The sequence below is a fragment of the Quercus robur genome, chromosome 10, assembly GCF_932294415.1.
Source record: "Quercus robur chromosome 10, dhQueRobu3.1, whole genome shotgun sequence".
NCBI lineage: Eukaryota > Viridiplantae > Streptophyta > Magnoliopsida > Fagales > Fagaceae > Quercus > Quercus robur.
Window position 1 is genome coordinate 15,003,488 of NC_065543.1, and position 15,385 is coordinate 15,018,872.

The 15,385-nt window shown below is 33.5% G+C and overlaps 1 protein-coding gene across 2 annotated transcripts in view; it reads right to left on the reverse strand.

Moving 5' to 3' along the window:
* LOC126704432 (germin-like protein subfamily 1 member 20) overlaps window positions 1-15,385 on the reverse strand; it is a 97,436-nt gene that overhangs the window by 12,870 nt on the left and 69,181 nt on the right. The gene's annotated exons all lie outside the window — the stretch shown is intronic.

Here is a 15,385-nt window from a genome sequence, read left to right on the forward strand (position 1 = left end):
AATCACATGACACAAAGATTTATGTAAACAATATATGCCTATGTCCATGGAGTTGCTGTGATTTTTACTATAGCGGGGAGGAAAATACAATTTTCAATACAGCAAACTCTAGTACAAGGCAACAAATAAATACCCCAAGCAATAGGACCAAAGTGGGCTTAGACCCATTAGCCCAAGCCTCTACTCTATGGACTAAGCCGCTCAAAAAATCCCATTTATATTTGCCATGATTCAATCTCAAGGAAAATTATTTATTAAAAACCCAGTTCTCATTAGCAATATAAAAAAAAGCTCAGTTCTCACTAGCAGCATCAAAAAGCCCAGTTCTCACTGGCAATATGTAAAAATGCCCAATTCACACTAGCAAAATCAAGAAAGCCCGGTTTTCACTGGTAATATCAAGAAAACCCAGTTCTCATTGGCAACATCAAAAAGCCCAGTTCTCACTAGCTATATGAAAATCCCAATTTACGTTGACACTATTTTATCAAAAGCCCAAAATTATTAACACTTGGCAAAAATACTATGTCATAATTATTTCACTTAAAAGTCCAATGATGTTGAATGTTCAAATAGTGTGTAAAACACAGATAAACATTTAGACCCTCAATTTACTAATTACCAACCCTAGTTTATATTCAAACAATGTATGTGCGGAATATGAAAATAAGCTAAAACAGAATTTGTAAAACAATCTAAACTGAAATTAATCACAACCACAACAGTAATTAAAAGGCAAAGATTCAGGGAAGAGAGATGCAAACACAAAGACAATACAGTGATGTGTTATCGAAGAGGAAACCGAAATCCTCGGCGAAAACCCTCTCCGCCACCCTCCAAGCGGTCAATAATCCACTAGAGAATAAAGTTGGGATACATGAATAGCAGAAGACCCTCCAAGCCTAATCTACCTAGTGCACCTAAGCCCTCCAAGCTTCTTACTCGAACAGGGTTACGTCAAACCTTGTCTTTTCTAGCTTACCGAATCCCGCAATCGCCCATTGCATCAACCAAAATGAATTGGTCCCTTCCTAACTGCTTCCCAAGTACCAAAATACCTTCTCACAGATATGGGTATGGTAAGATAAGGATTTGGCTAATGTACCTCTCAAGGATGTATTAATGGAGAGGGTGAGAGTAGAGGAACTTGGAGAATCAAAGGATGAAGATTATGGATGAGCCAATCTTGTTTTCTTTAGGATTTCTCTCTCAAAATTCTTTCTGGAAGCTCTCTACATTTTGTGGGTGTAAGGATATTTATAGAAGGATGAGTGAGGAATGCGAACAAGGCATTTTGGTGACTCGAGCTTGCGACTGGAACGAGTCACGAGCTAACTGCCTTGCCAGTCTGGAAGTTTTGTCCTGTAGTGCTCCAGCTGGCGTGACCATTCAGCTCCCTTGCATGCTTCACACGTGTGCCACCTTTGGCAACTCTCCAGTCGCGATCTAGTCACAAGATCCAGTTGCGAGGCTCTTCTTGAGTGCACACTCTTAAACTTTTCATTACACTCTCTCACACACTACCCTTACATGATTCCCACCTAAATATAGGGTTTCTAAATGCTAAATTACAAGCAAATTTGGCACGGAATAATGCCAACAAAATGATTGAATAAATTCAACCTTACAGATGTAATGATGACTAAAAGTACAATAGACCCCCCCCTGACCAAGAAATACAGGGACTTCCAGAAGTGAACACTTTCTTAAATCTATTTAATAATTGACTGTTGGACTAAGTTTAATTTCACCGTACCGCTGGAGAATTTATTTTTCTTGTATTATCAAAACAGGACCACTAATGTACTAATTAACTATTGAAAAAGTATTTTTATTGGGTTTTGCTGCTGTTTTATCAAGGTGCAACCTTTATTTCTTGCTTGGATAGGCTTATCACCATACTGAAAGCCTTTGGGCATCATTTCAAGAGCTCATTGTTGAGTTTTGACTTGGCTTCCCCATATTTTATTCGAAGGCATCAATTTCCCCCCTCAACATTATGTTATTTATTGTTTGACTAAGGTTTACTACACATTTAGTTTCCTCAATTTTTCACATTTTTTAAATTGTGTGGAGAGGAAAAAAAGAAATCAGTATATGTTTTGGGGAGAAAAAATTTTGTAATAGTTGGTTCTTATATATGAGTTTAGTGATTATCAAAATATAAATTATTATAACTTTGTTCAATAGTGTAAGCTCAGGTTTGTGTGAAAACATAAGAGCTTGTTTAGATTTCAAATTTAAAATTATAGCTATATTACTTTTACTCTTACTTAATCAAAGTGCGGAAACAAGAGTAAATGTGCACAATGAACCGATACTACTCTAGTGCATAAACATAAACAACAAACGATAGAAGTAAAGCACAAGAGTAAGGGAAGAGAGAATGCAAACACAAGATAACATGCCAATGTGTTATCAAAGAGGAAATCAAAGAACTTTGTGAAAAACCTCTCTGCCACCCTCCAAGAGGTAAATCGATCCACTAGAGAATAAATTTGGATATACGAATAACAAAAAACCGTCCAAGCCTAGTCTATCTTGTAAGGTTGAATTTAATCAACCATCTTGTTGGCTCTATTCCGTGCCAAATTTGCTTGTATTTCAGCATTTAGTAACCCTGTATTTAGGTGGGATTGTTGTAAGGGTAGTGAGTGAGATAGAGTGTTGAAATGCTCAAGAGTGTGCAAGAAAACAGAGACTCGCGGCTGGATCTCGCGGGTGACTTGCGGCTGCAAGCCGTCAGAAAATACACACGTGCCAGGCATGCTAGAAGTTGAAGTGTCATGCTAGCTGGAGCACTACAGGACAAAATAGGACAACTGGCCGTTTTGTTATCTCGTGGCTGGATCTCGCAACTCAGTCAAGCCACGAAGCCAAGCCACGAGCCAGCCCTGTTTTGAAAAACCTGACTCTTCACATTCCATTCTCACCCCAGTATAAATACCCCTTATACCCATGAAAGAAAGAAAGCTTCCAGAGAGAATTTTGAGAGAGAAACCTTAGAGTGAAACAAGATTGATTCATCTACAATCTTCACATAAGAGACTCTTCAAATTCCTTAACTCTCTTCCTCTCCATTGTTAAACCCTTGAGAGGTCTTTTACCAAAACCTTTTCTCACCATATCCATTACTGTGAGAAGTCTGTTTGGTGTTCTGGGAAGCAGTTAGGAAGGAACCAATATACATTGGTTGATGCTATGGTCAAGTAGCGGAATCCGGGAAGTTAGAAAAGAAATAGGTTCGGCGCAACCTCGTTGGAGCAAGAAGCTTGGAGGGCTTAGGTACACTGAGTAGATTAGGCTTGGAGGGTCTATTGCTATTCTTGTATCCCAACTACATTTTCTCGTGGATTACTTACTGCTTGGAGGGCGGCGGGGAGGTTTTACGCTGAGGGTTTTGGTTTCCTCTTCGATAACACATCGTTGTGTTGTCCTTGTGTTTGCATATTTCTTCCCTTAATCTTTACCTTTTTTTTTTTTGTTTTTTTTTTGTTTTTTCTGTTGTGGATGTGATTTTAATTGGGTTAGATTGTTTACCAATTCTGTTTATAGCTTGTGTTCATTTTCCACACACTTGTTGTTTGTCATAAAGCTTGAATTGGTTATTTTGTAATTGGGGGTCTAAACGTTCAAGGGTGTTTCATACACTATTTGAACTTTCATATCCAATGTACTTGAACCCTCCAAGCTCCTGCTACCAACTGACTTAACGAAGCTTTGTTTTCCCTAGCTCTCCGGATCCCTCAATACGCCCAATTACACCCGCCAAGCCTCATCGGCTTCTTTTGGCAAATCTCCAAAGCTTCCCAAGCTCCAAAACACTCTCTACACTCTGAATAGGTGTGTGTTGTGTTTGGGTACAAATCTTCTCTCAAGGTATAACAATGGGAGAGGGAAAGAGAAGAGTCTAGAATGATTTCTCACTAAGGATGAATAGCTTTTTCTCTAAAAGATAGGTGTGTGTGTGTTGTAGAAAACCTATCTAGGGTTTTTCTTTTTGAATGACCTCCTTACAATTTGTGGGTAATGAGGGTATATTTATAGAATGTGTGAAAGGTAAGAAAGTCACACTTAAAAATCCTCTAGGCAGATAGTTTTGTAGGTATCTCGCAAGAAGGCCTTACCCGCGAGACACTAGTAAAAATGACAGCTTGGCATGACTCTTCAGCTTCCAGCATGTGCTTCTCACGTGGCTCTTTCACGGGTTAGCTTTTCGCAAGCTTCTCGCGAAATCCACTTTATCTTCAATTAAGCTTGAGTCTTCACCAACTTAATACTAAACCCAATACAATAAAATCCCACAAAAATACAATGAAACAATTTTATGCAATTACAACACTTTTTATCATGGAATAAGCCAATACTAATGTTTTGATAAAAATCATAACTTAACAATCTCCCCTTTTGGCTATTCCGTGACAAAACACCCTATAATAGACTGTAGACTTAAACGTGAGTTTGGGAACAATGACAAAACTCACTCACACCTAAATCTAGAAGCTGTGATGAACTTGGAACATGTATACCTATAACCTAAAACACTTGCACAAAACACATTAGACCCTTAAGGTAAATCAAGTGATAAAAGGACAAATATAATGTAACAAGTAAACATACGATCAAGTAAACATGTTGTAAAACATATGAGCAACTTGATCAAACACAAAACAGTTATATGGAAATGACCACAATGATCATATAGCAAAGCAAATGATCATTCGAACATGTAAGCAATAAAGCACAATAGCATAAGGATGTATGCATGTCCAACACATAAACACAATGTGATGAGAGCAACAAAGCATAGATGCTAAAAGTAACTCAAAGCACCATAAAGCAACGAGAAAACAAGCATAAAGTAAAACAAAACAAAACAAAACAAGGTTTTCTCATAAAAGAAATATCTTCTCTCCTTTGGTATATGCATCTCCCCTATGGCTTTCTCACCCCTACGAATGTGCATGAGGTAGAATTTATCCCCCTAAGAATGTGCATATGAGTCATATAGAAATGACGAAACACACCGGTATACTTTCCCCCTTTTTGTTACGAATAGACAAATGAAGCAAGAGGAAGGAGGGAAAGAATAGAAGATATGAACAAGGGTAAAAGATGATGCATGTAGGGTGCAAGATGAATGAGAAAATGAGGCTCAAATGAAAGACAAAAACATAAATAAAAAAAATAAAATACTACAAAGTATAAAGTAAACATGACATGCTAAGGAAGATGGAACAATGTGTAGACCAAGGCATGACATAGACACAAGAACATGTTAAATGTGCTAAAAAGTCTAAAAAGACTTAACTAGCAAGAGTAAATGCAAAACACGTCAAATGTTAAAGTGTGTGCAGCAAAGATGCATCTAGTGTGCATGTGAGATGCATGGCCAATACATGAGCAAGCACTTATGGGACAAAGTGTGTAAAACACATAACTAATGATCAAAACATGATAAACATGCATAATCATGGTAATCCCCAAAAATTGGTACTCATCGGAGTCCAAAACAACAAGAAAATGTTATTTAGGCATTTTATCAAACACTTAGAGTGCACACACTACACATGTATGTTAAACAATGCATGAATATATGAAAATCTTGCCTAAATACATGTTAATTTTGCCACAAGGGGTCAGCATCCAAAGCAAATTATCATTTAAAACAAAACTCAATCAAAAAGATTGACAAAAATTAAGTTTTCCAATCCCCATTTGAGAAAATCTCAACTATGAACATAATATAATCTAAGAATCAAAATTGATGAAAAGAGTTAAAGATTACCTTAGAGATGTTTATGGAGTGTAAAACACTTGAAATTAGTTGGATTTTGATGTTGAAGCATTAAAATAGGGGTTTGGGAGAAGATGGGAGACGTTTAAAACAAATGTCCCACGAAATGCCCTTTAAAAGCTAATCTAGAAATTTTTGTTGGTAATTTCGCTGGTCAGCTTCCCGCGAAATTTCGCTAGTATTTCGCTGGTAAGCCTTACTCGCGAAACAATTGGGAAACTCTCTGGCCAAAGTTCAAAAACTTAAGAATTGGACCATTTAACTCCCAGCTGAGCTTACTTATGAAATGAGTCACAAAAACACCCAGAACACATGTTTTTCACACAAAAACAACTTGAAAAACTTTAAAAAACATGGGTGATACAAATCATTTCCAAAAGCAAAACAAAAAGAACAAAAATCTTTTTGGTTTGATCCACATATGGTTGAGCACACACACATCACATTTGAACATGTACAAACACACAAATGAAATAAGTATTCATTGAACATTAAACTTGTGTGTTGTGTGTGTGTGTATCAAATGTAGAATAGTCCTTAGTCTAGAGTGAAGTTTCAATGATCAATTCAAACAAGTCATACACAACCGGTACTAAGTCAAGTGGTCTATCTCAATTATAGAAATGAACATATATATGACCTCCCACAAGAAAATGATTACATATCTTTGAAACTTTTCAATTGGCTTCTTTACAATTCATAACATTTGATCATTTTTGAACAATACATCTCATTTTGAGATCAGTGCCTAAAATTTTTGAAATTTCAATATTGAGAATAAGCTTTTGGCTTTTTGGGCACCATACATTTCAAAACAAGTCGTTTTCCCTTTTTCCTAGTCAAATACTAGAATGTGTGAATACTTTTACAGCTCATTTTCTTTTTTCGAGATTTGACATTTGTTGAGCTATAAGGCAGAAACATAAAAAGTGTGGGAAGATATATAGGCACAAGTCTATGCATGTATCAAAACTATCAAGATTATTGACCAATCATTCATGACAAGCTTAAAGATTGATTTACAACAATCACACATAGATTTTAAGATTTTTCCCACAAAGATAGATGTGCATACATAATAAGCTAAGTTCGTAAATGCACTACGCCATTAGTACAAATGTACTAGGCCAAACTCACATGTGATATGTGCTCAAATATATATGATAAAACTTTTTGAATTTTTCATGTTTTATGTGTTTTTGGATTTTTACTCACACAAAAACAAAAGCATAAAAGTAGGATCAACAACAAAAACAAAACAATGCATATAAAGAGATGCATGATGCACAAATGCATGACAATGAAGCATCTAATTCATGAAGAGTCCTACAAAAATCAAAAGAATTAGATCAAGGACCAAAAAATCATAAGCTCAACCATAGGAACCCTTCCTCATCCAAACGGAATGATTGTTTGGAATAGGTGTCTCATGAGAAGTGAGATGAGGGTTGGAAAAATAAGAACCGGAGATGCACATAGACAAGGAGGTAAGAACATCAAAAACTTTCTTCAACAACTTACCATTTTCCCCCAAATTCGATTTAGCTTGTAAAACACAACTTCCAAAAAGCTCAAGTTTCTCTTTTCTTTTGATTCTTTTAAGAGATTGAAACTTAGAGCAAAGATGTCTAAAATGACTAAAGGCATCACAATGGTGACAAACAACGAGTTTAGGTCCACTAGGCTTTTTAGGGAGGGATCTAGCATCATGGTTTTGTCCTTTCTTCAACATAGGCCATTGAGGTCTTATGTGACCGATCACATCGCAATGGTGGCAATTAGGAACAAACTTAAATCCACTCAATTCCCTAGGATGGGACCTAAACAGAGGCTTAGGCTTACGAGCCTTTCTCTCCGCTTTTTGATTTCTTTTGTGTGAAGGAATGTACATCGATTTGTCCTTTGAGGTAGAATGCACAATAGGCACAAAATCGGGCACCACAACATGATTGCAACAAATATTTTCATCCTTTTTAGGAATATGTTCAACAATCAAACACTTGGCATGCATCTTAAGAGATTCATTTTCACATTTTAGCTCATCAACAAGTTTGTTAAACAAAACAAGTTTAGCATCCAAGTCCATATTTAACCATTCAAACTCTTTCAGCTTTTCAAGAGAATTTTTAGCAAGTTTCTTATACTTTTCAACTAATTTATTGGATTCATTGAGCTTAGCAATCAAATCATCCTTTTTACAACGAAACTTGCTTAAATTCTTATGAAACTTCTTAGCTCCTTTCTTCAAGAGTTTGATGTTAGGAAAATCAACAACACCCAAAGATTCATGTAACATGGCATCACAATCATGAGGATAAACACTCATAGAGACAATTTCACAAACACATGACATGTTACACTTACAAACATCCATAGAAGCACACAAAACACTATCCATGACAAAACACATAAGGGGTCAAGGATCACACTTAGGTAATGAAACCAAAATAAGTGTACCCGCTCTGATACCAATTGAAAGCTCGGATTTGTGTGAAAACACAAGAGCTTGTTTAGACCCTAAATTTAAAATTACGGCTAAATTGCTTTTACTCTTACTTAATCAAAGTGAGGAAACAAGAGTAAATGTGCGCAATGAACTGATACTACTCTAGTGCATAAACATGAACAACAAATAATAAAAGTAAAGCACAAGAGTAAGGAAAGAGAGAATGCAAACACAAGATAACACGCCAATGTGTTATCGAAGAAGAAACCGAAGAACTCCGTGAAAAACCTCTCTGCCACCCTCCAAGTGGTAAATCGATCCACTGGAGAATAAAGTTGGATACACGAATAACAAAAACCCTCCAAGCCTAGTCTACCCAATGTACTTGAACCCTCCAAGTTCCTGCTACCAATTGACTCAACGAAGCCTTGTCTTCTCTAGCTCTCTGGATCCCGCAATACGCCCGATTGCATCCGCCAAGCCTCACCGGCTTCTTTTGGCAAATCTCTAAAGCTTCCCAAGCTCCAAAACACTCTCTACACTCTAAATAGGTGTGGGTTGTATATACAAATCTCCTTTCAAGGTATGACAATGGGAGAGGGAAGGAGAAAAGGCTAGAATGATTTCTCACTAAGGATGAGTAGCTCTCTCTCTAAAAGATGGGTGTATGTGTTGTAGAAAACCTATCTAGGGTTTTTCTTTCTGAATGGTCTCCTTACAATTTGTGGGTAATGAGGGTATATTTATAGTATGTGTGAAGGGTAAGAAAGTCACACTTAAAAATCCTCCTAGTAGAGAGTTTCGCGAGTATCTCGTGAGAAGGCCTTACCCATGAGACCCTCGTAAAAACGATAGCCTGGCATGACTCTTCAGCTTCTAGAATGTGCTTCTCACATAGCTCTTTCACGGGTTAGCTTCTTGCGAGCTTCTCGCGAAATCCACTTGATCTTCAATTAAGCTTGAGTCTTCACCAAATTAATACTAAACCCAATACAATTAAATCCCACAAAAATACAAGGAAACAAATTTATGCAATTACAACACTTTTTGTCATGGAAAAAGCCAATACTAATGTTATGATAAAAATCATAACTTAACAAATAGTTTTTATGTGATAAAATGGAAACAAAGTTTGTATAAAATGCTCATTAACTTCTCCAAAAATAAAAAATAATGTTAGTTTTCATGTGAAATAATCAAGATTCATTTTCATTTTCTAATAAAAATTATTTATTTTCCTTTTTTTAATTTTTTTGTGTTTTGAAGCATATCTCAATATATTATAACATTTTACATAATATCTTGCCATATATAATAATTGAAGGTAAAATGCAATATGTTTTCTTGCCAAAAAAAAATTAAAAAAAAAAAAAAGAAACTTCCTTATTGAATATATATTATATATTAGAATGTGATCACATTATTTTGAGATGGATTTGGGACTATCAATTAAAGTCTCAACTACTATTCTCATTTTTTTCTTAACAAAAAAAAAAAATATATATATATATATATATTATTTGAAATTTTCCTACGCATTGTTTGGGTTTGCGACTAGTGTATTCATAAAATCTAAAGCATTTTGACCTCAAAAAATAAAAATAAAAACTCTAATGCATTTTGTAGGTGACTACCTGAAAAATTAAATCTTTTGGTTTATAATGTATAAGTGTTTCCTTGAAGGAATTGTGGATAATGCCTAATTTTATCTTAAAACATCATTAAGACTTACGTAATTTTTCTCATCAATGATACATGTATTATCCATAACTAGTCGCAGATCCGAGCGTTGTGTGTGATAATTGTTTAGGTAAAATATTATTTTAGTCCCTAAACTTTGTAAAGAGTTTTTTTTAATGATCTCATCTATAAGGTTTCTTACCATTATCATATATTTTTGGTTGATGAATTGCATTATTAAATGAGAGGTAGAACTGTTCATTAGATTTTTCAATTTTATTTCTTATGTAATTTCTATTATTATTGGAGAACATCTCATTTTAGTTATGATAGGAAATATAATTTTCCTTGGTTAGAGTTTGATTAGTTTTAAGTTTAAATTTTGTATTATTATATTTAATTATGTATTATTGATTTAATTAAGTGAATCTAATGGTTGATTTTATTGCATGGTAAAGTTTTTAATGTCCTCTATTCGATTTCTGTTGTTAGTTGTTAGAATCATTTGGTCTTCAAATTGTTCATTTGAAAAAATTGAAACTCTTCTTATTGGATGATCATGCATATTTCCCAAAAATCGAATTGATGTTTGATTTCACTTCTTTTTTTCTTCCTTCATTTATTTTTTATTCCTTTGTACGTTCCCTTGCTTGCTATAATTTTTATGGTTATCAATAAGAAATAGATATCATAGATGTCTTAAATAGTTATAGATGTAGTTATGTTGGTGGTATGTTAAGGGTTTTTTTTTTGTTTTTGTTTTTTTCTTTTGAATTTTGAAGGAAACATAAAAGGAATTTCTCTAGTTTGGTCTCGATCAATTAAGGAACTCATAATATCTTAACTGAAGTAATAATTAGCTTTAATTTTTTTTTTTTTAATGTATGAAGTAGTTAGGTTAGTGGTATGTCAAAGTTTTTTATTAAAAAAAAAAAAATTTTCCCAATGAAATGTAAAAGGTCTTTTTTTGAAAAATAAAATCAGTGACTTTTTGAAGAGTAGAAATATGATTTTTTTTTTAATTACCTTGTTCATAGATTTCATTATTTTGTTATAAACATTTAAATTAAAGTAGATGAATATATATATGCAAAATTAAATGTAAAGTTACAACTGCACAAGATGATTATGTATAGATAATATTTTTTGTTTTTGATTATTCATGAATCATTATTTCATTGTTTTCATATAAATATCTAAATTAATTTTTTTAATAGAAAAATATATATTAAAATAGATGAATATATGAAAGTAAAATTATATGAAAAGTTAAAACTATCCAAGATGAACATTTAACCACCGGTAGATGTGTGTTTTTTTAAGGCTAAAAGTATGTTTGATTGCTTTAGCTGGAACTATATAACTATGCAAATATTATTGCGAGTGGTTCCACCATTTGCAAATTATCAAGTTTGGTGGTCTTATAGAATAGGCATTTCATTTTGCAAAAAACTTTACCTGAACTCCTCTTTTGTGACAACTTTTTTTTTTTTTTTCAATTTTTTCTTCTTGCTGAAACAACTTAAGAATATTAAGATTTAAGTTACCACATGTGGTAGCTGTAAAACATGTTAGTGATATAAATAATATAAAGGTTTAAATATTTAAAAAGCATTTTTAGTAGATTGTAATATAAAACATTTTTTTCTTAATATTTTATGTAACTTTTTCTCATAAGATCAATATTGTTGACATCCTTTAAAGATGATAAATAAAATTTTTGAGAAGAAGAAGAAGAAGGAGAGAATATGCTAACACATAATATAAAATTATTAAGTTTGCGTGATTTAAATTTGTAGCAAAAAAATTAATATAACTCTGATAAAGCTTTTTATCTAAATGATATATAGTAGTCCAAATATTTTTAGTCTTGATTCAAAGAGTCCATTCTTAATAGTCTTTTAAGTCTACAAATTGGTCAATCTATATGTCCATACACATTCAACGAATGCTATCTAAATTATGAATTATATAGTCCTTTATCACACACACAAATATTTTGATTCCCCTAATGTATGGTAAAGGAAGGCATGTGTGTATCTAGCTTTTTCTTGATTTGTGCTACATAATTTAATGAAATGAAGGAAATGGATGAATTTTGTTGAATAAAATAAGATGCGAAGAAAAAAGAGTAAAAATATAATATATAGCAATAAACATCAAATTATCCAAGTCATGCTATGTAATATAAGAATATTATATTATTATATACTATATGCATAATGTAGTAGGATGATATATAACAATCAAAGATAATAAAAAAGATAACAACTTAAAACAAAAAACTAAATCACAACAACCCAAAGTAGAATTCTAATTAACACAAAAACTCATCAACCTAAAATACCAATGCGATAAAAAAAAATGAAAAACAGATTGAGAGAGAGAGATGGATGTAACGTTTTTGTGTGAGAAAACTATGCATAGAATGGAAGAGAAAATGTCAAATTTATAGTGAGATGATGAGAATAAGAAGAGTCAAAATAAAAGAAAATATAATGATGGAAAAATAGTGATATTAAGATAGAAAGTAGTGGGGAGATGAAAAAGTAAAAGGAATGGAGAGATATTGAAAAATTAATAATAAAAATAATGGTTTTTTTGTTTAGAGTGAATAAAAATAATGGTTAAAAGATAAGATATGCACTCTTAAGAATGTTTGGCATACCTCAATTCAATGTTGGACCATGGACAATATCATTAGAATTTGTCTAGAGCTTAAAGGGATGCTCTTTATAGTGGTAGCCTCATGAGGAAAAAAATAAACTGTAAGGTTGAATTTAATTAACCATCTTGTTGGCTTTATTTCGTGCCAAATTTGCTTGTATTTCAGCATTTAGTAACCATGTATTTAGGTGGAATTGTTGTAAGGGTAGTGAGTGAGATAGAGTGTTGAAATGCTCAAGAGTGTGCAAGAAAACAGAGACTCACGGCTGGATCTTGTGGGTGACTCGCGGCTGCAAGTCGCCAGAAGCAGCACACGTGCCAAGCATGCCAGAAGTTGAAGCGTCATGCTAGCTGGAGCACTACAGGACAAAATAGGACAACTGGCCGTTCTGTTATCTCGCGGCTGGATCTCGCGACTCAGTCAAGCAGCAAGGCCAAGTCGCTAGCTAGCCCTGTTTTGAAAAACCTGACTCTTCACATTCCATTCTCACCCCAGTATAAATACCCCTTATACCCACAAAAGAAAGAGAGCTTCCAGAGCAAATTTTGAGAGAGAAACCCTAGTGTTATACAAGATAGATTCATCCACAATCTTCACATAAGAGACTCTTCAAATTCCTTAACTTTCTTCCTCTCCATTGTTAAACCCTTGAGAGGTCTTTTTACCAAAACCTTTTCTCACCATATCCATTACTGTGAGAGGGCTGTTTGGTGTTCTGGAAAGCAATTAGGAAGGAACCAATTTACATTGGTTGATGCTATGGTCAAGTAGCGGAATCCGGAAAGCTAGAAAAGAAATAGGTTCGGCACAACCTCGTTGGAGCAAGAAGCTTGGAGGGGCTTAGGTACATTGGGTAGATTAGGCTTGGAGGGTCTATTACTGTTCATGTATCCCAACTACATTTTCTAATGGATTACTTACCGCTTGGAGGGCGGTGGAGAGGTTTTACGCCGAGAGCTTCAGTTTCCTCTTCGATAACATATCGTGTGTTGTCCTTGTGTTTGCATCTTCCTTCCCTTTTATCATTGTCTTTTATTATCTGCTGTGGTTGTGATTTTAATTGGCTTAGATTGTTTACCAATTTTGTTCGTAGCTTTTGTTCATTTTCCGCACACTAGTTGTTTGTCATAAAGCTTGAATTGGTTATTTTGTAATTGGGGGTCTAAACGTTCAAGGGTGTTTTATACACTATTTGAACTTTCATAAACTATCAATGAGTAACAGTAAATAAATGGCCTCTCCATGAGTAAACATGGTAGAGGGAGGGGAGGCACATGCAGCTCATTTTATTATGATTAAGACTGCATATACGTATTCACTCAAATGGAGCCGTTGAACAAAAGTAAATCTTCAATATTCGCAAAATCTACAGCCAGTCCATGAAGGACCACATAATTTAGCAATGGAAGATACATTAATTCTTACACCATATTATATGACATTTGATTATATTCCTTCCACCCATGTTCTTGTTTCATTATGCCATTTCTAAAGACAAGATTTGTCTCTCACTAAAATAACTTAAAACACAAAACTAAATCACAACAGTCCAAAGTAGAATTTTAATTAACACAAAAATTAATCAAAACCTAAAGTATGGATGCAATAAAATTAAAATAAAATAACAAAAAATGAAAAACAAATTGAGAGAGAGAGAGAGAGAGAGAGAGGTAACCATTTTGTGTGAGAAAACTATGTATAGAATGGAAGAGAAAATGTCAAATTTATAGTAAAATGATGAAAATAAGAAGAGTCAAAATAAAGGAAGATAAAATGATAGAAAAAGAGTGATGTTAAGGTAGAAATTAGTGGGGAGATGAAAAGGTAAAAGGGAGGGAGAAATGTTGGAAAATTATTTATAAAAATAATGGTTAAAAGATATTTTAATTTTTAAATAATGAAAATTTTAAAACTAAAAAAAGAAAAAGAAAAAGGAAAGAGTGTTTTTTTCTTTCTTAGGAAAGAATAGATTTTGTTAGGGGTGAGTTAGTTATGGTAAAACATGACTTTTGGGTTACTTAAAAAAGATCTAAGGGGAAAAAGAAAAGGAAGAAAAAAATTGATGGAGCATTTAAGTTTATAGTGGATATTAATTATAATGGTGAACTTATAGTGCATATTGTTGACACATGCTGAAAAAATTGAAGAATTTACAACGGATAAAGGATGTGAGGATGTTGTAATCTATCAGTGACTATCAAAATTCCATATAATAGTAGTATTTGAAGAGTTTGGATTAATGGAGAGACACATGATACAGTTGAAGATAGAGTAACACCTTAATTTAAGGAAATGCTCAATAAATGTGAACCGGTAAATCTAAAAAAAAAAAATAAATAAATGATGACATGACGCTGATGTGACTTAACTGGAGCGTAGTAACAATAAATACTATGCTTCAGCTTTTAGTAATATATAGATATAGATATAGATGCTTGAGGAACTAGGTGGAAAGAACCAACCTCTAGAAGAGGCTTGACAATTGAAACAAAGCCATACATGATCTACTGTATGTAAGCATGGGTGGAGCAATGTATAGTTCGGGGGTTCATCAAATAAACCCCCTGAGCTAGCAATTATTATTATTTTTTTTATATATATAATATATTTTGTTTTTTTTATTTGACCCTCCTAAATAAAAATTTGAACACTCTGATTCTAAATTTTTTAAAAATCCACTTGAAATAAGTTTAATTATGATCATCTTAACAATATTTTAATCTTTTTATATACAAAAAGAAACCAAACAATAATCCAATTTTATCTAAAATCTGGGAGAAATAGTAAGTCCAAC